The 24546-nt window shown below is 42.0% G+C and overlaps 1 long non-coding RNA gene across 1 annotated transcript; it reads right to left on the minus strand.

Annotated features, from left to right (window-relative positions):
* Positions 1–9670: 9670 nt before the first annotated feature.
* On the minus strand, positions 9671–12773 carry LOC134454373 (uncharacterized). The gene is made up of 5 exons (XR_010035827.1): positions 12658–12773; positions 12458–12546; positions 12088–12204; positions 11167–11255; positions 9671–9791 (listed from the first exon to the last, which is right to left on the minus strand). It is a non-coding gene; the product is annotated as an uncharacterized LOC134454373 (long non-coding RNA).
* Positions 12774–24546: the final 11773 nt, after the last annotated feature.

The following is a 24546-nucleotide window of genomic DNA, read 5'->3' on the forward strand; positions in this document are numbered from 1 at the left end:
CTTATCCCCTATACTCTGGTGTGAAACATCTAATAGGACGGGACACATCTCGCACCCCCTCCTCTCTCATGTCCTCTCATGCTCTCTGACCCTCCCCTCCCTTCCCCTACCCATCAAACTTTCTCTCTCGCAATCTGCCTATCTCTCTCTCCCCCTCTCTCTCTCTCTCTCTCTCTCTCTCTCTCTCTCTCTCTCTCTCTCTCTCTCTCTCTCTCTCTCTCTCCTCTTTTCATTTCTTTTCAGTCCTGTAGCGGCGAGAGATTAGAGATTCTCTGCCTCCAATCCACATCACCATCATATTGCTTCCAGGCCTGTGAACTTTCACTTGCCTGTGTGTCCCGTCTCAGCTGTTGAAAGACATGATTGGGACCGATCTCCCCATGGGTCGTCTCTGTACTGCCTGTCTGAAACGAGTGAGGCGACTGGGGAAAGGGGGTAGGTATCAAGGGAAGAGGACCAATAATTTTCCTTTCATAGACCAAAGGGCAGACAGAAAAGACCCAATGAGGGAACAATAAGCTGTTTTGTTTCCAAGTAATAGAGTTTGCATGATTCAGAAAGAATCTTCAAAAAGCTTCATGATAACTTTTTTTCTAAGGTACATTTTTCTGAAGGCTACGCACATTTTGGAATACAGGTGCATAATTTGTTTTGCGACACAGTACCAGGCACGACTTAATTACGTTATAAACTACGAGCCATAATGAAAGTAATTATTTTTAAAAAAGAAAAACTTTTATTTCCATTATGTCTTTATGTTTTTGTCGGTCATGTGGAGTGGGCATCTGCCATCTAAATTTAGAGTTGGTTCCGGCATCAGAGGGTTGCAAGTCTGAACCCACATTGCTCCAGGGATTGTAATCGATACCTTGTGTAGATTAATAACCATAGTAAGTTGCTTTGGAGGAAAGTATCAGCCTAGTGTAATGTAACAACTGAACTATCTGAATCATCTGAACTAGTTATTCACGCACATGTTTATTGCATGCAAGTGAACACTCAGTTCTTTATCCATGCACTATAGGCTCTTTTCCACAGCCGTTTTTTTTGGTAGGCCTAAAACTCGACACAGCGCGACTCGGACGCCACTTTTTGCTTTCCGATTGGGCATGATACAGCTCAATCGAAAAGCAAAAAGTGGTGGCCAAGTTGCACTATGTTGAGTTGTAGGCCTACCAAACCTGCAGTGGAAAAGAGCCATATGAATCCCTTGTAAAGGTACCATACCTGTCGTCTGACGTAATGCACTTCCTATTTCTGGTAAGTCATCTAGAGTACAGTAGAACAGAGAGGTGTTTTATTAATCCCAAAGGAAATTAAGGTGGTCACATGATAACATAATTCTTTCAGCATAGGCCTAATTACAGTAGATGTAAACATCATGTCTTCTCTTCCAAGGAATATGTTTGCTATAAGCTCTCTTCTGGCTTCCCCCAATGGTGGTATATTTCAACTGTGAAATATTTCCAGAGGTGTGGAATAGACCTTGCATAGTCACTGAAGTAGAACTGAAACACGCTGGAAAACTCTAAATAGATATGATCTTTCAGGTGTTGTCACTTGGAGTGTTGAAGGCTGCAGTCTCTTGGGACCTCAGAAGCAGTGACCTTCTATTGCTCTCCTCCTTTTCTCTGTCTTCTCTGACATTTTTTTCTGACAAGTGGATTGCATTCCTCTGTTGAAGATTTAATGCTGCTTCCCACACACAAATGCACACACACACACACACACACGCACGCACGCACGCACGCACGCACGCACGCACGCGCGCACGCACACACACACACACACACACACACACACACACACACACACACACACACACACATACACACATCCGCACGCACTCACCCGTGCACGCACACACAAACAAACACACACATGCACACACGCACACACACACACACACACACACACACACACACACACACACACACACACACACACACACACACACACACACACACACACACACACACACACACACACACACACACACACACACACACACACACACACACACACACACACAATAGATCACACACTTCACTATAGATCTTACACTTCCATGCACACATAAAATGCATGAGGGCACATGGCACAAAATGTGCAATTTATGACATGAACATTCTTGAGGCTACTTGAAATGTTTGGCTTAGGGTTTTTGCAACTTCTCCAATGAGGCTGCTGTCTACATACAAATGCTGGAAGGACTCTTTGGATGCGGATATTGGTATTGGTTGAGTGGTGTGTGGGAAGGGGAAGTTTTAAGTTACCAAATACAGTACCAGTACGTTTAAAAAAATACCAAATCCTGTTAATCCTGTTCATCACTAGTAAAAATAAAAGCGGAAGGCTTTGGAGACTTGCAAAAGGAAATTATGACGATGCCTGCCAATCAAACAAAAGCTTTTCAATTATGTTTAAGGGTGGCATTACTAAAACTCGTAAGAATAAAAATGCCTGTCACGGTTATGACGACCCTAAATTAGTCAACAAATTACTGTACCATCAAAAAGCACTTCATGATATTAAGTAGTTGGCCCTGTTGATATAGCCAAAATATTATGAAATAGCCAGCTTTTTTACCAGCTCATAATCATGATCAGAAATCTGTGTGTGTATCTCTAACTACACTATCTCAAGCTGTGCTGAGACTTCCAGCGGGTCTCTCTACATGCTGGTATCCATGATTAATGTTTGATCACTCCAACCAGCCTGGAGGGCAAGAACCCTCCATCCCCTTACTGTAGAGAGCTCCATAACTTGACAGTCAGGATGAAAGCAGAAAAAAATCTGAAATACATCAGAATTAGCAGCGTACCAAAAAAAAGAAAAAAAGATTGTTGTTCGCTGCTGTTCAAATGATTGCTGCCCACTGGCCCGCCTCTCGCCATGCAGTGGTGCTAGCTTCAAAAAGAGCAGGGCGCATGGTAAATAGTGCAGTGTTACTTCAACACCACTTAGGTGTTGTTTCCACGTAGCAGGATATTTTCAAATGTGGATATATTTTTTCTCCTGTTTCCATTTCCATTTACACATACGCACATACAGTCCATACATATACACATTCATACCATCATTCATTCACAACACATACAAAAAGAAATACATTAAAAGAGGAATCTAATGTGACACTCATAATGTCCATCCTACTCTCCAAGTGTTGATTTAACACTATAATATCTCCACCGCCCCACCTCTCACCACGCTGCGGAGCTTCAAAGGGAAGCAGGGCGAGGTAGCGTTTTGGATCAACATCAGCATGCAGGCGTTCAGGAATAACATTTATTCTCAAGGACAGCTGGGGGTGGGGGTGATATATAAAAGGAAAACATTAAAGATTAAACATCAGAAACACTGCTTAAATGTTTCATGTGGTGCTCAGAGGTCATTTCAATGATGTTTAGGAGGCAAAATCGTGGAAAAAAAGTAAAACTGCCTTGTACATGTATGTGTTTTTTGTGTGTATAGAAACACTGCAAATGTCTGCAATGTGCGATAAATAGAACGGAATGAGTAGAAGTTATGCATTGCATTTCAAAATCTGTGTTTTTGTTCTGGTTTTTTTATGTGAACATATTTTGCTGTCATTCATTTTGAGTCTGTGAGTCAGGTGAAATGGAAAGTGTGGGATTGCAGTCTGATTAGTGTCCTCGTCCACCTTTACCCGATGTGTTTCGTCCACAAGATAAGGCTGCCTGTTTTCTTTTCGCCTCGTGTATCAGAGTGCTTGCTATCTGAGCATTGGTCTCCAATAAGTGGCAAGCTGCCAATTCTGCATCGGGCGGCGCCGTCATTACAATACTGTACTCTCTCAGACATACAAATGAGCAACTTCAAAGATTTCCCTTCAACAAACTGTCAGCCCGAGACACTTTAAATGAGCACGTTGATAAAATGCAGTTCATTCTGATTTCTTTGCACCCTGTCAAAGCCCTTCTGATTGACCCCAAGGCAGAAGATGATGAGTTCCGCAGTTTTAGCGCAAGGAGTCCGGTGGCCGTCTCTTTGCCTGATGTTACTTCCGGTGATAACTATGGACTGCATACAATTGGCAGACAATAAACCCAGGGAGAAAGATACTAAAGTGTAACTGGTTCCATTTCAGTCAGCAGAACGCCATTCTCAGAAATGATGAAACAACAAAACAAAAAAAAACAAGATTTCCAGAAAAATGCTGCTGTTTTGCTACATACTGCACCGACAGTAAACAACCCTTCTTTCATAGTATGCTTTTATTACAAGGATGCTTTACAAGATACCATGGTTACGTCTTAAATGCAAAATTAGGACTCCCAACACACCCTCTCTCTCTCTCTCTCTCTCTCTCTCTCTCTCTCTCTCTCTCTCTCTCTCTACACAGCACAGTCTCAGACCTCATTACCACCATTCGCTGGCAGTGTGTGGCTTTAGTGTTCAAATGATTTATTTTTGCAATAAATACCCTCTCACCTTCATTCTGCTCCCAGCGCACACCGCTACCGCCGACTGGAACAGTTTCACAGAGGTGACTTTGATTCGAAGGCCGTTAATGTTTTAAAGCCCCTGCATGACTTCCACCGCCTCCTATTCTATTAGAGACGATCGTCGTCGTCGTCGCAGGTCCGGGATATCAAGCGCGCCTAACATACTACATGCGTCAGTGGTGGCAGACAGCTCACGTCTGCCTTACCAATGAGGTGGCTCCCTGTCAGACAGGGCTGGACTGGTCATCTAGCATACAGGGAATTTTCCCGGTGGGCCGGCGACAGTCCCCACGGGCCGATGCTGTTGTTGTTGTGAATGTTTTCCTGGGGGTTGGGCCACAAATTAGGCTCATTGGTCCATCACTGATATAGACAGTGGATTCAGCCAGTGAAGATATCGTATGAAAGTGGTCTGTGTGTCTTCGGGGCCGGTCTATGCCAAAAATGCCCGGACCACTTTTCAGTCCCTGTCCAGTTCTATGGCTCCCTGACAAATGGTTGTTTCGTTTGGTTGCCATGACCTTCATAGCTCCAAGCTCTCTGAACAGGGAGTTCTCAGACCATACTCTCAGCCTCCATGGAGACTTTTAAGCAGGGCTGGACTGGGGAAGAAATAGGGCCCAGGCACTTTTGGCTTAAAGGGGCCCCTCATAATTAGCGGCGTAGAACTGACTCACCGGTGGACCCCGCCCCCTCATGGACCCCTATTTTCAGAAATGTTAAAAAAGAGTTACACTTCTTAAAATAGGGGCCCATGAGGGTGCGGGGCCCACTGTCTATGCCAGTCTATGCCAGTCCAGCCCTGCTTTTAAGTCCAGTGCTTTGTAAGATCAGAACTAAATTCAGAACACATCTCACATGGAAATGTATCTGAGCCACTGGCGTTGCTTTGAAAGTCACTACTTTGTGATTTTACAAGTGATCAAAAGCACGGCACACCTCTCCAAGAAGTTAGGTGTTTTGTACAGTTATTTTATCCCTAAACTACCATAAGCTAAGACAGAGTGTCTGAATCTTTTAGACTGATGTAATGGGAAAGTTTGAATCTCATCCATTGTTTGTTTTCTTGAGGATGTTTAAACACAGCACTTGCAGCTCTCCCAGTAGATGTCTAAAGATAATAACAAGATTACAACTATGTCTACTGTGTACAGTAGATATTGCTTGTATCATGGCACCATGAATGTAGAATCCTTTAAAAGCCAACAACATAGCTCTGTACTGAATTAATATTACATAACATGTTACTCTGTACTGTACAGTAGGTAATTCACTGGTAAAAAAAAAAAAAGAGCTATCCATATCCACTATTCATGGGCAATGTTCAGTGAAGGATTTTTTTTGTGTTAGTGTTGCTACAGTACAGTATATTGTATATTGACATTGTATTGTATATATTTACACTTCTATAAAATGAAATTGTGATTCACAGAATACATTTGGTGTTAATTGTTCCACTTTGCGCAGGCGTCACCCTTATAGGCTACTTAAACTGTGAGGGTGCTGCAAATGTTCAACTCAGTTTTTCAAAAAGGAGGTCGCACCTTGCATAAACTGTGTTTTTATTGCACAAACGCACAGACAGCGAAACTTTTTGCAATGAAAACACAGTTTATGCAACACATTTGGTGTTGCAATTGTGAATCAAGGAATCACTTTCATGCAGCTTTGTTGCTGACTTAGATGTGTCCTTAGTTCAGTGTTACTCCGACATGCACAAAGGGCCAACCACTTTATCGTGCTGGGTGAAACATTTCTGTTTACTTTCATTATTCAGAATGTTTTTTTTGCATCTGCAGTGCATTAAATGAAAAGCACTGTCATCAAACACAACCACTTCACTTTTAATGAACAGCACAAAATGATGCTTCGTTCAACTGAAAGTGTATTTGAAATTCTCCTGCAAAAAAAACAAACAAGTAAGCAAGCCAGGAAGCACGCAAGCAAACAAACAAACAAACAAACAAACAAACAAACAAACAAACAAACAAACAAACAAACAAACAAACAAACAAACAAACAAACAAACAAACAAACAAACAAAAAACTAACTAACTAACTAACCAACAAACTAACTAACTGAAAAAAAATGTCATGAGCAAGACAGGAGCAACAGCAGTACCCTAAAGCCATGGGGGACAAAACAGTCAGTTGTACAAGGCCCAAGGAGAGAGGGGTGGCAAAAATTGGGTCCTTGTTAAATTGTATGTATTGCGTGGTGGTCCTTTTCAGATGACTGTCCTGGGCCCAGACAAAGCTGTCAGTGCACCTGCCCTAGATGACAGTTGCAGATAGTTGTGGGCAAATGTTGTGGGTACAATGCCTCTTTGTAGAGGGAGAGAAGTGCCGTACACTCCCGAGTTGCATAAACAAGTTTTTAATGTGAAAAACTTGTTTATGCAACTCGGGAGCGTGCGTCACTTCTCTCCTTCTGCAAGTGTTTTACTGGTTGCCAGCACCTCCTTTTCTGGTGTGCGTTTTGTACCTCCACTCCTATAATGCTTCTTTGTGCTATTGCCTGCCGTGCCTGAAAGCTTATTGTGTGTCTTACCAAAGGAAAATCTGTACAAGTTGAAAATCATTTTATCTTTGGTAGACTTATCACTGCCAAAATCATACTGACTAGATGGTAGATGTTGTGGAAGGGAAAAAAACAGGTGGTACCTGATGGTAGAAATCTGCTTTTTCCATTTGCTGAAGCTTCCTTTAGATTTAACATGCTTCCATCTCTGTCCAATAAGTTATCCTTTGAATAAAGTAGCCGAATAAAATGAGCAACAGCATGTGGAATACAAGAGGATTTTGAGCCATTGATGACTAAAGTTAAGCCCTATATTGCTAGGTGGTCTGCTTTAACCAGCTAGAGCTATAATAGCTAAATACATTTTGCAGAAACATTTGGAAAAAAGGAGAATTTGAGGCAAGGCAAGGCAAGGCAAGTTTATTTATATAGCGCATTTCATACACAGGTGCAACTCAATGTGCTTCACAAAGTTAACAAATGTAAATGAAAGGAAACAGGGAAGAAAGAAGGAAATGAATTAGAGTCAAAAAAAACATTTAAAACATTAAGATAAAACATAAGGTAAAAATAATAATAAAATAAAACATAAATAAACATAAAACCTTGAAAAACATAAAAATATGGGGCACAAAAGATGGAAAGCTTGTCATTTTGGCTAGTGGCTAAAGGTTTAATTGAAGGCTGCTTCTCTTTAGGCAGTTAGGCTTAGGCCAGGCCAGCGTGGCCATAGTCAGTTTAATGAGGAAGATCTGGATGTTTTTTCTTTTTCTTTTGAAAGTATTTGAGCTGATCAATAGTACATGAATTAGGATAAAACCTTGTTGATTTGGACTGGCTTCATTGGATTGACACAAGGGATATTCACCACTTTGAATACACTTGAATTTATTTGGAGTATTTAACATGCAGGGTTAGAATATTAGGAACTTTTTTCTGGTTTTTGAACCTTACAGACAATATTTTAATACATTTGAATAAAAATGGAGTAGCAAGAAGCTTACACTGACACTAGGGAATAGACTACTGTTGTGGGACTTCACAGTTTACTGAATGTTTTTTTTTTCTCGTTTCCTTGTCCAATAATTGCTTGACAAGTAGCAGAAATGTCCTCCAGTAGCAATGTGGCATGAGTTCCGTGAAAAGTTAGCCTAGAAATCTAGACGCCCCTAGCGACCGCAAATTGAATTTGCTCCCGGGGGCAGTCTAGCGGACCCCGGTCGTTTTGCGAGGCTGAAAGTTATCCGATGACAGGGCCAATCAAATCGCGAGGGGGGCCGGGCTACCTAGTAAACAGGAAACTTTCTAAGAAGAAGCATGGTGTCCGTCCGTGCTACGTACAGCACGAAAGTGTTTACTTAATTTAAAAAGCCTGGATGATAATACATTTCGTGGCTGACATGGATTGATGTAATAATACACCATGAACTTGTGGGGCACAAATAGACCTCAACACATTACCATTTGATCATTCGATGTTTTAAACTAGCTCGGTAAGCTAAGTTGAGCATTTTACAGAACCAGATAGTCACACGTTATTATCAGACCACTACTGTAGGTGTAGAATGAAATTGCTGCCCCAATTTCTAACAAGACACATGCCATTTAAACGAGACATTTGGGAGCTTTGGAAGTCTTTGAGTAGCTTACTAAATTGATGGGAATGACACCGCCCAGACAGCAAAATGGGTCTGGCCCAGATCTGTGACAAATGTTGGCAGGCACTTGGGCCAGGTCCGCAATCCTGGTCTGGCCCGGTTTCTTATTTTACAATGGCGCTGAGCTGGAACAGGTCCGGATTATGGATCCGGAATGGATCTGGCCCAGGTCCAATCCACATGTTTGGAATTTGTGGCCGACCTGGGCCAGATCTGGCCCAGGTCCGTAATACACATCTGACCATGATCTGGGCCTGATCCGTAATACACAGTTGGGGCTCATCTGGCCCATATCCGGATCTTATCTGGGCCTTATCTGGGCCTGATCCGGATTTGTATTTAAAGGGGTATGCCACTATTTTGGGGCTTAATACAGTTAAAATTGTTGGCCAGGGTTTATAAAGGTGGTAAAGTGTCTTATTTTTCATGTAAGCCGTTGTCTTGCTGTAAGACAAATTAAAAGAGGGAGCATGTCGCTAAGCTAGTGAAAGTCAATGGATCCATGTAGCATGCTACAATGCTACACGGATCCATTGGCTTTCACTAGCTTAGCGACATATTCCCTCTTTCAACTTGTCTTAAAGCAAGACAACACTTAACATGAAAAATAAGACACTTTACCACCTTTATAAACCCCAGCCAACGATTTTAACTGTATTAAGCCCCAAAATAGTGGCATACCCCTTTAAAGGTGGACCGTGGAATATTTTTAGTTGTTCATTTCCAGAATTCATTATGCCCATTCACAAATGTTAACTTTTTAACAGATATTTACCACCACCAAAGTATTCAACATGACTGGGAAATTTGCTCCATGGTCCGCTATTTTGAATTTCCAGAAATAGACATTTTTAGCTGCAAAACTCACTACACTTTGGTATTCAAGCAAAAATCTAAATTAGCAGTAGACAGCACAGTTTCAATGAGCACCATAGATGCAATACCTACTCTGGCCACAATTTTACACAGTGCACCTTCAAGCAAGAGCAAACAATGTTTTTAAAAAATGAGCTGCTTACAAATTATGCATTTTAGTATTCTTTATTGTTTTGTTTCTTGTTGGGTGTGTGCCAAAGCGGTCGGCTGCCAGATCCATCTCCACATTTTTGATAGCGTTCATCTCTCCCTTGTTGCCTCTTCACACTGTAAGATATTAAAAAGCACACAAAGCAGAAGGGAAACGTTAGACTTAATGCAGATGTATGTGCAGGCACAAATTACATACGATTGTGAATGAACTGACACATACAGGTGCTGGCCAAAAAAATTTGAATATCATGAAAATGTTTATTTATTTCCATAATTCCATCAATAATGTTACACTTTCATAGATTATAGATTCACGACCCACATTTTAATAATTTGTTTATTCTTGCATATTTTTGGCTTCAAGAAACCATTCTCTTCAGAAAAAAAGAAACGGGTCATATTGTCATATCAAATCAGTTAAAATTCTCGACTTTCTAAATAACATGTCAATGTTTAATATTTGGTTAGAAATGTATTCGCCTTAATCACGGCAATGATGTATTTAACATTTCAGTCAATGGCACACATGCTTGACAGCATCAAATGCAAATTTGTTTATCATGGTCTCATCAGAGTCAAACAAACTAAGGATATGGGTTACTGGAACCATGTCCTCTGATCTAATGACATCAAGATAACCAAATTGGCTTTAGATGGTGTCAAACATGTGTGGTGGTAAAAAGCAATGTGTACAAAGGAAAGTGCCTCATGCTGAAAGTCAAGTATGGTAGTGGGAGTGGCATGGCTTGGGGCTGTGTGGGTGCCATCAACAGTAGGAAGCTGAATTTCACCAAAAGAAATAGGCTTGCCAACATGTACTGTAACTACTGAAACAGATCATGATACTCCCTATAGGATTTCATTCGAATCTCACACACATCAATTATAGCCAGGTGCAGACTCAAAATGTAAAAGTTAAATGCAAGGCAAGGATAAAACGCACAACAATGAGCTCCCTTTTAATCCCTTTAAATTTCGAGACAATTCAGGCCAACACGGCCCCTTCTCAGACACTATGATAGGGGTGTACTCACTTTTGCACCAGCATAATTTCACAAAAATGGGCAAATATGTCATTTAAGTTATACAATTGGCCTTAATTTTCTTATGTAAGCTCAAAAGATGTTGTATTACACTTACTCTATGAGCGTTTTGGGAATAACTTGTGTGTTCAAAATGTTACTTTTCAACAAGGGTATACTCATTATTGCTGTGCACTGTATATTTGAACAATTTCTTTAAAATGTGGGAACATGGAGCAGCAGGAATAAGCTGTGGGACCAATGGGCTGTGGGAACATGACCCCGTACACAGAACATACAGTGAGCGTGTGTGTGTGTGTGTAGGTGCATGTGTGTGCAATCTGCGCATGAGTGAGAGTGTGTGTGTGTGTGTGCGTGTGTGAGTGTGTGTGTGAGAGTAAGTGAGAGTGAGAGAGTGTGCGCACCAGCATGCATGGGCTTTAATGCATAACATAAAAACAACTTACTTAATACATTCTGATGACGTCCGAGGGCTTCTTGAATATGTAGTGAGGCCGACCCAGCAGAGTAGAAGTCCTGTCCTTTCATTTGAGTCCTACAGCAGAAAAAGAATGAATAATTATGAATAATAGTTAATGGGATTTCACTGTGAAAATATTTAGTACAATTGGCATCCATGTTTACAATTAGTTTAGTTTATTGGTTTATTTCATCAGGGACCATGTGCAAAGTACATTAGTTACATAGTAAAAAAAAAGATGACCTGCACCACATTATAGCTAAAAGCTAATTTCCATCTGCATTCCCTGGGCAGGTAAGAAAACATATAACACACACACACACACTAAAATATGTCATATGCAAAAACTACCATATGCTCAGTGTCAAAACAGGTATGTGCAAAACTATTAGTGGTGACCAGACTGGGTACATGAAAGCCATTTCTTCACTCCAAGTGAGAATGAATAAAAGTTTGTAATGCCTTTTATGTGGGTGGGAAGGGCATTCCATTATTTAGTTGCTCTGCAAACACAGATTGTGCAAATTTATGCTGTTACCCGGCTTGGGAGGCTACTATTTCCTCCGGTGGTAGATCTAGTTGTTCTGCTAATTTGTTCAGAGCAAGGATGGATAAAAGTTTTCAGAGGTGGTGGAGCAGAATTGTGAATAATTTTGTGCACAAGTCGCACAGCAGAATATAGAATTAGGTTGTCAAAACTGAGCAAGTAATACTTGTCCAGTATGGCACAACACAATGGTGAAATTGAGACGGATGTCTGTCCAAAACTTTAAGATTTCATGGTAGTCTTGTTAGCCTGAGACCAGCTTGACATACATTAGTGTAAATGAGACATTATCATGCCACTTACATAGGGCTCAGCAGGATCAATAGTTAAAGAAGTTAAATTGTCAGCTCATACACTCACATGACAGTCCAAAAAGGTGTTCAGTGGCGGCTTCTTCTCTCACTTGCAGCTTCATACACATCGAGCGATGTTGATGCCAGGTCGATCAAGGAATGACTGTGCCTACTGTTTATAATTCTACCCAAAGCAAAAAGAAAAAGAAACACAAAAAGTTTGAAAGTTTGTCATAGAAATACATAGAACATACAATAAACCTATTCAAGTAGACAGTAGGTATTCTATGCACATTCAGGCCACCAAACAACAGCATCAGGCAAGCTCTTATTGAGTGCTGTACAACAAGTGTGTGTGTGTGAGTGAGAGAGAGAGGGGGGGGGTGCGCGCGTGCCAGCATGCATGGGCTTTAATGCATAACATAAAAACAACTTACTTCATACATTCTGGTGGTGTCCGAGGGCTTCTTGAATAAATAGTGAGGCCAACGCCGCAGAGCAGAATTCCTGCCCTTTCATTTGTGTCCTGTAGCAGAAAAAGAATAAATAATTATGAATAATAGTTATTGGGATTTCACTGTGAAAATATATAGGCCTAGTACAATCGGCATCCATGTTTACAACTCTCGGCTCATACCTTCAAATGACAGTCCAAAAAGCTTTTCAGTGGCGGCTTCTTCTCTCACTTGATGCAGAGGCAGCTTGCTTCATACACATCGAGTAGGCCTAATGTTGGTGTCAGGTCGATCAAGGAATGGCTGCTACCCAACCCAAAGCAAAGAGGAAAAGAAAGACAAAAAAAGTTTGAACGTTTTGCATACAACATGCATGCATGAGCTTTAATTCACTCACAGTATTTTGATGAAGCCTAATCCATGTTATAGCCTATATCACAATGCAGTTATTAAACTAACAATACGACCATTTAGGATTTGTGTAAATAGGCTACAACAATCAAGGAGTTACAAACTGCGTGATGTCAAATGAATTCAGCTCAAGGTGAGCTAATAGCACAACACAGAATGTTTGCTGTCGGCGGCACAACATGGATACGGTGATGATTATTAAGCCATCAGAAATTGATTGAAAATAATCGAACACATCATGTACATCACACTCGCACCTATACCTAGCTTTTTTGGCGAATGTTATACAAATCACAGCGGTCCTAGTTACAGAACTAGTAGTGCTAGTCGACTAGAAACTACCTTTGTTTCTGTCCCTTGTTGCTAGGGTAGGCTATGTTTGGGATGTTAGCTTCATAAAAGATTATCACCATTACTGCTAATGCCGCTAAAATTGACTCATATAGCCCGATCATGACACATTTTGAGTGGGTTCATCAAAAGCTTATGATGCCACAGCCCGCCAGCCACAAAGACAGCAGCAAGTTAGCGCGATGCTGTGGTGTGCTCGGCCATTTCACGACACAACAGAGGAGGTAATTATATAACTCGCTGGACTAAAACGCTGAAAGAGAAAGTGGCTACGGCGAGTGAGTGTATTTTACTTCTACCATAGTATTAAGTTAAATAATTACTTACCATTGAATGATCAAGTCACGACAGTGCAGTGTTGGCGACACAGGCGGATAGTTGAGTCCAGCTGAGGTAAACTGAAGAACGGTCTCTCTCTGAGGGTTCCGGGAAAGTGACAGTTGGGGAACAAATTCAGTTTTGGCGCGTCCGGATTGCAATATGTGGCCCGCACCCGCCACGCGCCTTCAAATCGGACTGAATTATTTTATTATGGCGCGTCCGGATTGCTTATCTGGCCCGCATCCGCCAGGAGCCTTCAAAACTGACTGTCAAACTACTGGTCCGGATCGGAGCTGCCGCTGATCAGCAAAATGACTGTGACTGCTATGCGGATCTGCTGACTTGAAAACGGACCCGGCCCAAATCTAATTGCTGTCTGGGCGAGTCTACCAAGCTAGTGGCTAGCTAACCTGCCGTCAACAACACAGACCTAGGTATCCAGGTTAGGGTTAGTTTTTTGTTTCTAACCCTAGTTTTTTTTTCCTAAGACTAACATCAAAAAGATAACTAGCTCCGTTATATGGCGGTGGGATCGATAGTCTGGATAGTGGGAGCGAGCTGACCGGGGAGCGTCCTGCGTTGGGAGCGACAATCTGGGAAAGTTATGGGTAGCTGGCTAGCTAACGCCGAACATGACATGTTGACAACAATCATAAATATAACCATTTAACAAGCCCCAAATTGCTCGACATTTTGCTGATTGATCAAGGAGGGTCATGTGGTTGAAAACGAGGCATTTTTGAACTGTATAAGTGAAAACACGATTTATTAGGAAACATGTTTGTGGCTGTGGTCATCACACGAATTCACTGCTACTACGGCTGGAAGTTGCCGTTTCACCTACAAAGAGGCCCTCGCTAGTGGCTAGCTAACCTGTCGTCAATAGCAGAGCTAGGTATCCAGCCTTGTATTATATGCCTGCCCCAAATTCTAATCCATGTCATGATCCATGTCATTAAAAACGAGACATTTGGGAGCTTTGAAAGTCTGTAAGTCGCTTACTAAATAGATGGGAATGACACCTGGTCTACCGACCTAGCGGCTAGCCATGTACCGGTATTAGTTATGGGTATACAGCTAGCTAGCTAACACCGAACATGCCATGTTGACAACAATCATAAATATAACCATTTAACAAGCCCCAAATTGCTCGACATTTCGCTGATTGATCAAGGAGGGCCATGTGGTTGAAAACGATGCATTTTTGAACTGTATAAGTGAAAACACGATTTATTAGGAAACTTGTTTGTGGCTGTGGTCATCACACGAATTCACTGCTACGACGGCTCGACTACGCCGCTTCAATTACAAAGGGGCGTGTCGCGTGTACGAGACAGCTGTGACGTTACACAGAAGTGTGTGGGGATTGGTTGTTTGCCATCCAATTGCGTGACGTTGAGTGCTGAAGCAACCGTTTATCCCGCCCACACTGCTGCCCAGCTCTCCTAGACCCTGGTACAGCTTTTTGCTGTACGGGTCTGGCTGCGCTAGGCTAGTGAAAAGTCCCTTTACCATAATCCTGTGTAAAAACTACATCAAGATATTACCCCTCCTTACAGAGGGGTAATATCTGTGAGATTGTTCTTTATGGATGGTGTAGTACACATGGCATAGCCTGGCTATCACCGGCCTGTAATATCTTGACTGCTACTTCCGGCAAGTCACTGATATAGGCAAAGGCTTGCAGAGTAAGCACCTTCAAAGTGCATTTTGCTATTAGAACAATAAGTTCAACTTCTGGATTGTCCAGAATGTCCCATAGAAATTGGATTGGATTATTTCATGGTCTAAACACTGAGATGATGGCAAAATTGTGATGTTTATGGGTCATTTGGCTATGCGGTAACAAAGTCTGTGTTTTTAAAAATAGAATTGATTTCAATTTTGTTTTCAACCCTCTCCAGTGCGTTAAAGATCTACTTCCACTGAAAACCAACTCGCTCCTTTTGAAACAATAAAGAGTAAGGAGTGAATTAGGAAAAGCCTGTCCCATGGACATCACAGGGAAAAAGTGTCATCCACTTCGGTTTATGCCCCCCAAAGTACATACATCTGTAAGGAATATACGGCACCTGCAGAGTTTTTCCTGTTGGGTTTTGATTGTCAAATATGCATGTGTTTCACTGTGTAAGTTACTGTTGTTGGTTTCATTTAATACATCTTTCATTTGAACATTTTGTAAGTCAATTTTTTGGTTTTAACTTTAGCAATAGTGTGTTCATTTCATTGTGACCCAAGTGGGCACAGCAGTGTACAGCACCTACAGAATGGGGCAGTTTCCAGCAGAGTTGACCTTAAAATGGAAATACGGCCTCTGGAAAATCATACAAAAACACTGAGAGAAGAGAGAGTCTTACTCAGACCACTTATCGGGGACTAATTTTTCTCTCTCTCTCTTTTTTTGAGGAATTAAGAACTTAGAAACGACTGTGGCAAAATGAGGAGATAAGGGCTTCTCACTTTTGAACACTAATCCCTAAATTATGCAGATACTCCTGAATCCAAATAAATGCAGGATTTTCCCAGCAAAGTAGTCCAATTAGATCCCATTCAGTGTTGCTGGTTCCTCTAATCCAAATATTTTTGCATGAGTGCAGTTTACAATGCCGGTAATGACAGGGATGAGAAACTATCACTGTGCTCACCGCAGCTGAGAGATTTTAATATTCACGGAAAAGTGAAAAAAAATGATGTCTTTTGCCTTGAATGCCAATGCTTTAGCCAGGACAGCAAATCTGCGAAAAAAGAAAATTCCTATTTATTTCCCAGAACTAATGTCCTTTTGCTGTTAGGTGCGGTTGATTGAAAAACTTTACTGAAAGGTATCTGCTCTGCTTATCATGATAAACTGTTTTCTGCAAAATAAAACAGGTAGGCCTATGCGAGGAGGTTCCTACTAGGGAAGTATGAGCAGAATCTTATAGTGATGACATTTCTGGGCCATACAGTCAACCCTATTCCCACAAGTTTATCGTACCGCCCCACGGGAGCCCCTTTGCTCTCTGCATGCAGCCTGCCTGTGCTTTGATCTCAACCTCCTGTTTCACGGCTTGGTAACCCCTGGTGGGGCTCACCCTACACACATTTACCCTCCATCTCTAGTGTGACTGGACTGGTCCACTCTGCAGGGTAGAGCTGCAGTGGGGGTTAAGCAAAGGGTTAAGCATTATGGCTGTTGTGCTCAGGGTGATGATGGCGGTAGGCTGACCTGTGGCGCCTCGTAATGGTGATATCTCCATGGCCGCCCGCCTGCCCGCCCGCCCACAGGTTGTCATGGAAATAGGGGAGAACTAGGAGTCCAGCTGTGTGGCTTAATGCAGTCATGTCTTGGTCTGCCTTCCTCCAACGGCATGCTGAAAACGATGTGGGAGCTGAGGCGCATCTTGTCACCAGGCTAGACAGGCGCTTGGGGCCCCCAAGCCTATAGATGGTGAATATTAGCTACAACTTTAAACCACAGTTGTGACTATGTGTTGTGAATGATCATTCTTTTAAATTTTCGCTTGGGGCCCCAACTTGCTCTAGACTCGCCTCTGTGTGCGAGAGCTTGTGTTGAGGATCAAGGGCTTGTGCAAAGCAATGCAGTGCCTGGGCATCTATTGTACAGTATGGGTCTACACAGATGCACACTACTGTATGTATGTTTGTGTGTTGTTTGTTGATGTAGTAGGCTAGTGACATTTAAGGACATTTAAGGATGTGACATTTAATGATCTGTTTCAAGCTTTACAGCTTTAAAATTCTTTAACCACAATGTTGAGTGCCAGGAGAGTGAAAATCAGGCCAGCTTGAGTTACCGTATCTGATTGTTGGATATAAACAGCAACAAGCCGATAGTTTTAGATCATCAATCATCCATATATAGCCTAGACCTGGGCCTGTTGGTTCCCCAAAGGGTACAGAGCAAAAAAGAAAAGATCTATGAGACAGATATTACTGACAAAGACGGAGTAGGGGACTCATATATGAAACTCGTATATAAGACTGGACAACAGCTGAAGTTTAAATAGAAAAATAAAAAGCCGAACCGGATGTAATAGTCACTGCTCTTGGTCATTCCATATAGGCCTACACGCCATGAAGTAATCCGGAAATGTGATGGATAGGATTTAACGCTATATTTACCACATTCAGCCCCAGAGCAAGATTTACATTAATGCCTAAGGCCAGGCCGACGCGCTTCGAGTCAAACAATCAATGTGGGTGGGAGGCAGGCAGTCGACTCGCAGCACTGTTGTTCGCTCCATACTCCAGACAAACCATGGCCAGGGGACCGCCATGCTTCACCTTTAGTATTTAACAGGCGACACCGGCTGCTCAAGGCTTGCTCCTTCAGCTGTGAAATTAGAGTTCCATTTTACCAAACAAAAATAATGGGTGGAACAAGTGCAGCGGGGGAAAAAATAGTGCAGTGTCTGGTTAAAAAATTAAGGAGGGAAGATTAGAAACCGAAATAAACTCACTCGCGGCAGCAGACACAGTCCAGGTTGTCTTTTGATTATGCTTAAAACGGATGGGCAGTGAGGAAAAAAGACTACTAATGTTCTGGGAGGTTTGGCAGTGAGAAAAAGACTACCCAAGCCGAGCAGCGCAATGTTCTGGGAGGTGAAGTTTGGACGACTGGCAGAGAACAAACTCCTTTCTCTTCTTCTTCTAGCTTGTTTTCTCATCTCTTTCACCCACGGCCAACAGTACAAATGGTGATTAGAAATACAGGTAACAATTTATTTTAGGGAGACATCTATAAGCACTAACACATACAATGTTAATGCCTGCATAAGTAACTTGTAAGGCATGTACTAAGCAAACGCTAAGGCCTACTAGGTCCTTACTAAGGTTAAATTGGTAATAAATCCTTTATTGTGCTTGAAAAAGATATTTGCAAATACATGCCTAACAAATGTTTGATTTTGCTTTGTACATGCCTTACAAGTTACTTACAACATTGTATGTATTAGTGCTAATAGATGTATCCCTAAAATAAAGTGTTACCGAAATACATATAATATTGTCCCTCTCCATAATTACTAATGATCATGGTGTAGTCATTGTCAATTTTGGCCGTAAAAAGCACTCATCCTCCACCCTACAGTCAACACTAAATAACATCTACACTGTGTCAAGAGAAATATCTGACATGTATTCTTTGACTTTTAAATTAATTTGTAAATTGTAGCTTCCCACGTATGTCATCGTTACATAATCACATTTGTGTCACATCACTGTATTATTCCTCAACCACAACTTATTCTGTTTTTTTTCAGAGTAGAATATACTAGAGGGCAAGTAGAGGTTTCAAATCTCATTGGTTTTCTCACCAAGTGCCGTTGAAGCACAAAGCATAAAATAGCAGCTTGGGCCCTCTTATCAAAGAGACTTGCCTGACATGAGAGCCAGGTGAGACCTGCTGAATAGACCCGGGACAGAGGTGTTTCTGAAATTGATTTATAGCAAATGTCACATCTCGTATATAGGGTTTGGAAAAATGAAATTTAGTAGTGGCCTGCCCTTTCACTGTCTGACTGTGAGCAGTCATCGGTAATTGTTTTAAAATGCCATATGTTATGCCTTGGGGAAGTGTTCTTTACAGGTAATGTCCTAATGTTGTTTATGAATCGAGTTGTGAAAAACAGTTCATTGCTTTTGGATGCTTCGTTCTTTGATTCAGTGCTCACGCTTTTTTGCACATACAACTCTGCGCTCTCTCTCTCTCTCTCTCTCTCTCTCTCTCTCTCTCTCTCTCTCTCTCTCTCTCTCTCTCTCTCTCTCTCTCTCTCTCTCTCTCTCTCTCTCTCCTCCCCCTCTGTTTCATTCAGGCCACAGTTATAGTAATGTGTTGAAATATGGATGAGAGAGGCGGGCTCCGCTGGGATGGTGCTAAAACATGCATCTGGATCCACATTCATGGGACGCGTCCCAGTTACAAAGCAGAAAAACAGAACAAAGACGAAAAATAAAACAACCAAAAACTCCTCAATTTTGAGCAAATACTGGGATCTGTGCAACAGCACGCCAGAGTTGTCTTTAAATGCTGGCCTGTTTTTTTTTCTTTTTTTGTCACGGGGTCTGTCTGATGTTAATCAATTGCTAACAACTTTTAATGGTCAGTGCCGCCCATCATATGGCATCAGGATAGTTTACAAAGATTGAAAAAGGTTAGTTCTAATGGAAGGGAGCAAATAGTTGCTCATCATATTTGGTGTGGAGGGAGCTAGCTGACTGGTCAGCGAAATGAAAACGCTGACTGCTTTCGTTTTCTTTGTATTTCTTTATTTGGACCTGCCAGTCACTGGCAGGGAATCTCTCAGAAGATCCCCTCAGGTCATGTACAAAACAAAAAAGTGCTCTCTCTGCTGCTGTTCTCCTTTTCCTACCACTTTCTCTCTCTCTCGCTCTCTCTCTCTCTCTCTCTCTCTCTCTCTCTCTCTCTCTCTCTCTCTCTCTCTCTCTCTCTCTCTCTCTCTGTAAGTCTCTGTGTATGTGTGAAGTTTTTGCCCTATATTTACCTCAAATGACCTTCACATCACCACATTATTACAATTGCTGATCCAGCTGCCTTTAATGCAGTGGGTAACCATAAGCACTGCTTTTTCCTCCAGTATTGTCCACCGCAGTGCACAGGGTACCATTATATGGAAACAAGAGAATTGCCTCGCAAGTCACAAGGACTTCATAAAAGAGAAGTGAACAGAACTAGAAGCACAATGTACAGGGTAAAACTCCGGACACGAAAAGCGTTCTAAATCCCCAATGAAATGCTACAAATGTATTTGGTGAAACAGAGCAAGCAAGCTACGACTATAATCAAATCCCGCCAAACAAATTACTTTAATTAGTTTCCATGGCCACGATTGCTAAAATTGCATACGATACACTATCATTTACGCTAATGCTACCTAGCGGCACTTGTAAAAGCTTTATTGACTTCAGCATGTCACTAAATAAAACAAACGCAAGCACGGTGAAACCCTGCATTACTTTACCGATTGGCATAGAGACTCTGAACCCCACACAGACTTTAATTAATAAGTGTAGAGAGCTTTATCAACACCCACATTATTTCACATCATCTCCCATTCAAAGCATGACACTGGTCCATTCAAATAGACACTTGATTGCTCGTTAAATTTAAAGGACACATATCCACTGTGATTTGATTTTTAAGCAAAAACCATTAGTGCATAATTAAAGAAGTGAAACCTAACTTAATCCATTGCACAGCCACTATACCAGTGGAAGTTTCACTAGTAAGTATCATCTGAAGATGAAGATGGTAGGTTTTCATCTAGGATTTGCAGAATGGTAAAACAGTAATATTCATATCCCCTCCCTCTGCTGGCCTTTGCAAACTACAGAGTAGCTACTAATCTGCTTGTGGAGAGCTATACTAATGAAGGCCATCTTTTGATGATGCTTATGTACAGCGAAGCCAACAGGAGGGAGGGCAAAGGGATAAGTTGTCCTGGGCCCAGGGAGAGAGGGGCCCCAGAAATGGTTTCTCATGGCCTTATATGCATTTAGAGGGGGACTTTCAAATGATTTTGTTCCGGGCCCGGTCAACGCTGTCAATGCTGCTTATTCCGCATTTGGAATTTCCTTTAGGGACGTTTTGAAAATATTTCTATGTGCGTCTATCAAAGGCAAGTGCCGTCCTTGGCATCCACGCCAGCCGCATCATACAGCTTCAGGTGCCAGTGCTCCAATCAGCCCTTGCCTGTACATGAACCTGCAGATGGGGGGCTAATTGTATGCGTCCCCTTGAATTGCCCTTGTGTGTACGCTGACATGCCTTAATCACTACCATCCTGCATTATACATTTACACCGGCGCACATCGCTGGGGGAAGCAAGGTTAAAGGTTTTTGCTTCAGGGCTTGAAAAAGGATCACACTTAGACTACACACACACACACACACACACACACACACACACACACACACACACACACACACACACACACACACACACACACACACACACACACACACACACACACACAACACAGAGAGAGAGAGAGAGAGAGAGAGAGAGAGAGAGAGAGAGAGAGAGAGAGAGAGAGAGAGAGAGAGAGAGAGAGAGAGACAGAGACAGAGACAGAGACAGAGACAGAGACAGAGACAGAGAGAGAGAGAGAGAGAGAGAGCGCGCAGAGGATAGAGAGGGGGTGAGATAGGGGAGTAAATTGTTTCGATCAAGCTTTAACCCCTCTACGCACTGTTATTTCCCCTTCCTTTGATTCATATTAATGCAGGAACATCATAAGGCCCCCAAGCAATGTTTTAGTATGTCATGGGAGGTAATATGACAATTGGATTATCACTGAAGCCTTTTCCCCCCACATGCTATCAAGGGTGTATAGTGTATGCCCCAGATCTGTTTACTAAACGCATAAAAGCAAGCGCTCAGTGGAGGTTCTTGGATATCAAGCATGCTTGTTGCCACTGGCATAACTGCTTTCTAACCTCTTAAACACAGGAATGTCTCCAACCAAAATGTAGTAGTTCATTCATTTTTTCCTGAACGCCAGCTCTCAACAAAGACATTGTCACAAAATCATGTTTTAGCTTTTCAATGAATTTGGACTAATTGCAGTTATTGCACAGTTTTAAATGTTACTACATTTACATTGTCTTCTCATCTTTTCCTACTATTACAAATACTAACGAAAATGGAATATTTTAAACTTTGTATACAGAGAAAACTCTTAACACTAATGTCAAAAATGTGGAGAGAATTGCCTCAAGAGAGAAGAACCACAAGTCAATACAGGAGCTATTATTTCCACAAAGTCACTTTTTCACAAAACTATCTTTCTGCTTTTCATTGAATTCGTACTAATTGCACAGTTATTGCACCACTTTAGTCTTACATTTTCTGTTGAATATGTTCAAACAAAGAGAGAACCCTAACACTCAGGTAACACTGCTGCTGGTGACGTCAAGATGCGAGGAGAACAGGGCCGGATTAAGATGGCCTGGGGCCCCCTAGGCTACAGGCTGCTGTGGGGCCCCCCGCTAGACACATTTTGCGATAAATTAACATAAACAGTGTCATAATTAGGAGCTAGGAATTAATGATAACATGTCTACCAACTGTATTTAACATGGCAGATGAATTTTACCATATTGCATCTTGTCACAATTCTGCATTTTTTTTTTCACTTTTTGGCCAATCTGGGCCCCCTTGGTAGGTGGGGGCCCCCATAGGCTGCAGCCATATCTAGCCTGTGAAGCATTAATCCGGCCCTGGAGGAGAACTACCTCAAGCGAGAGCAACCAGAAGTCAATGCAAGAGCTAATGTATTCAGCAGTGGCCTGCATTTGGTGTCTATTCCTGTCCCCGTTCTCATCCTAATCCAGCTCTCCGCAGGTTATATCTCGGATGAGGAGGTGGTGTGGAGATGAGCTCCAATGATTTCCCATCAGGATCTTCTCCAGCCACCACGGACAGAAATACATGGCCGGCCAGGCCACACATGACTCGTGTTACAGTACGTCTGCTGAATTCCAACCACCAAGTGAGGTGTAAAAAGAGCTTTTTCTTAGCTGGCAAAAATATCTTTTTCATGATGCTGTGATGGTCTTTTTTCAAAGTCAAATGAAGTCAATTATGGAGAGGTAATTTCTTTTTTTCGAATTCGATATTCATCTTTCTAAAAGGCTAAATTATACTGCTCTGCATGTTTTTATTGTTATCAGGACTTCATCTCTCCAGCCATGGACAAAAATGCAATCAATCACACTGGAGGAGTGAACAGTAACTGTGATTTTGATGCAGGGGAGCAGTCTGGGCGAAAGCCGACTGTTGACTCCGTTAAACAGTCTGGCGAAAGCTAAGAGGAATCTGTCTCCGTGAAGGGTGGGAGATAGTCTGATCTTACTCTGCCATTTAAATTCATTGGAGTTCCGAATTCAATATTGTGCTTTAATAGCATGACTGTTACGATATAGTGTCGCAAAAGCATACAAATAACAAGACAAAAGCATGAATAGAGTAACTCTAACCAATCAGCAACGGACTTTGTGGGTGAGTTCTGCGTCACCACTCTCAACTGTTTGCTGATTGGCTAAACAGTGGGAGAACTGAGCTAGGGGGGTTTCGCCAGACTACAGTAGGTGCAGAGCCAAAATCTTTGGGTGGAGTACCTAGGAGATTATTGCTGAAATGCATAGTCACGCATGACTCTGTTTAACTGTGATTTGATGCTGGGGAGACTGTATTGAAGAGATGAACAGATATGCTGCACGCCCACCGACAGCCAGGGGGCAAAGGGGTATGTTGTCCTGGGCCCGGGGAGATAAGGGGCCCAGAATTGGGTCCCCATTACATTTTATATGTACTGGGTAGGGGACCCTATCAGATGACTTTGTCCCGGGCCCAGCAAAAGCTGTCAGCGGCCGCCTAGTGTATATCCAGTGGGGATCATCTGTTGAGGTCCGGGCACATGGTGCCTTTATCACACGGCAGCTGAAGGTTGAGTGAAGTGTAAAGATCTTTGTCTTTTTATTTACTTAGCTGTCAAAAGAATATTTTTCATGATGCTGTGATGGTCTTTTTAATTCAAATGAAGTCAATCCTAGAGAGGTCATTTCTTATCTTATCAAATTTTATAATTATCTTCCTAAAAGGCTAAACTATACTGCTCTGCACATGTTTTTATTATTATCAGGACTTCATCTCTCTAGCCATGGACAAAAATGCATAGCAATCAATCACACTGAACTCATACAGTAACTGTGATTTGATGCTGGGGAGACTGTACTGTATTGAAGAGATTAACAGATACGCTGTTAGTGTTATACCCTGTGGGGATCATCTGTTAAGGTCCGGACACATGGTGCCTTTTATCACATGGCAGCCGAAGGTTAAGTCTCCATAAAAAGAGTTCTACATCCTTTAATTAAGGGTCATGACAAGAATCAGGAATCACGTGGTGAATGCGACGATGTGCCTTTGTTGCTCTGCTTTATGTCATCTATAAATCAATGA

This window comes from Engraulis encrasicolus, chromosome 8, assembly GCF_034702125.1.
Source record: "Engraulis encrasicolus isolate BLACKSEA-1 chromosome 8, IST_EnEncr_1.0, whole genome shotgun sequence".
Classification (NCBI taxonomy): Eukaryota; Metazoa; Chordata; class Actinopteri; order Clupeiformes; family Engraulidae; genus Engraulis; species Engraulis encrasicolus.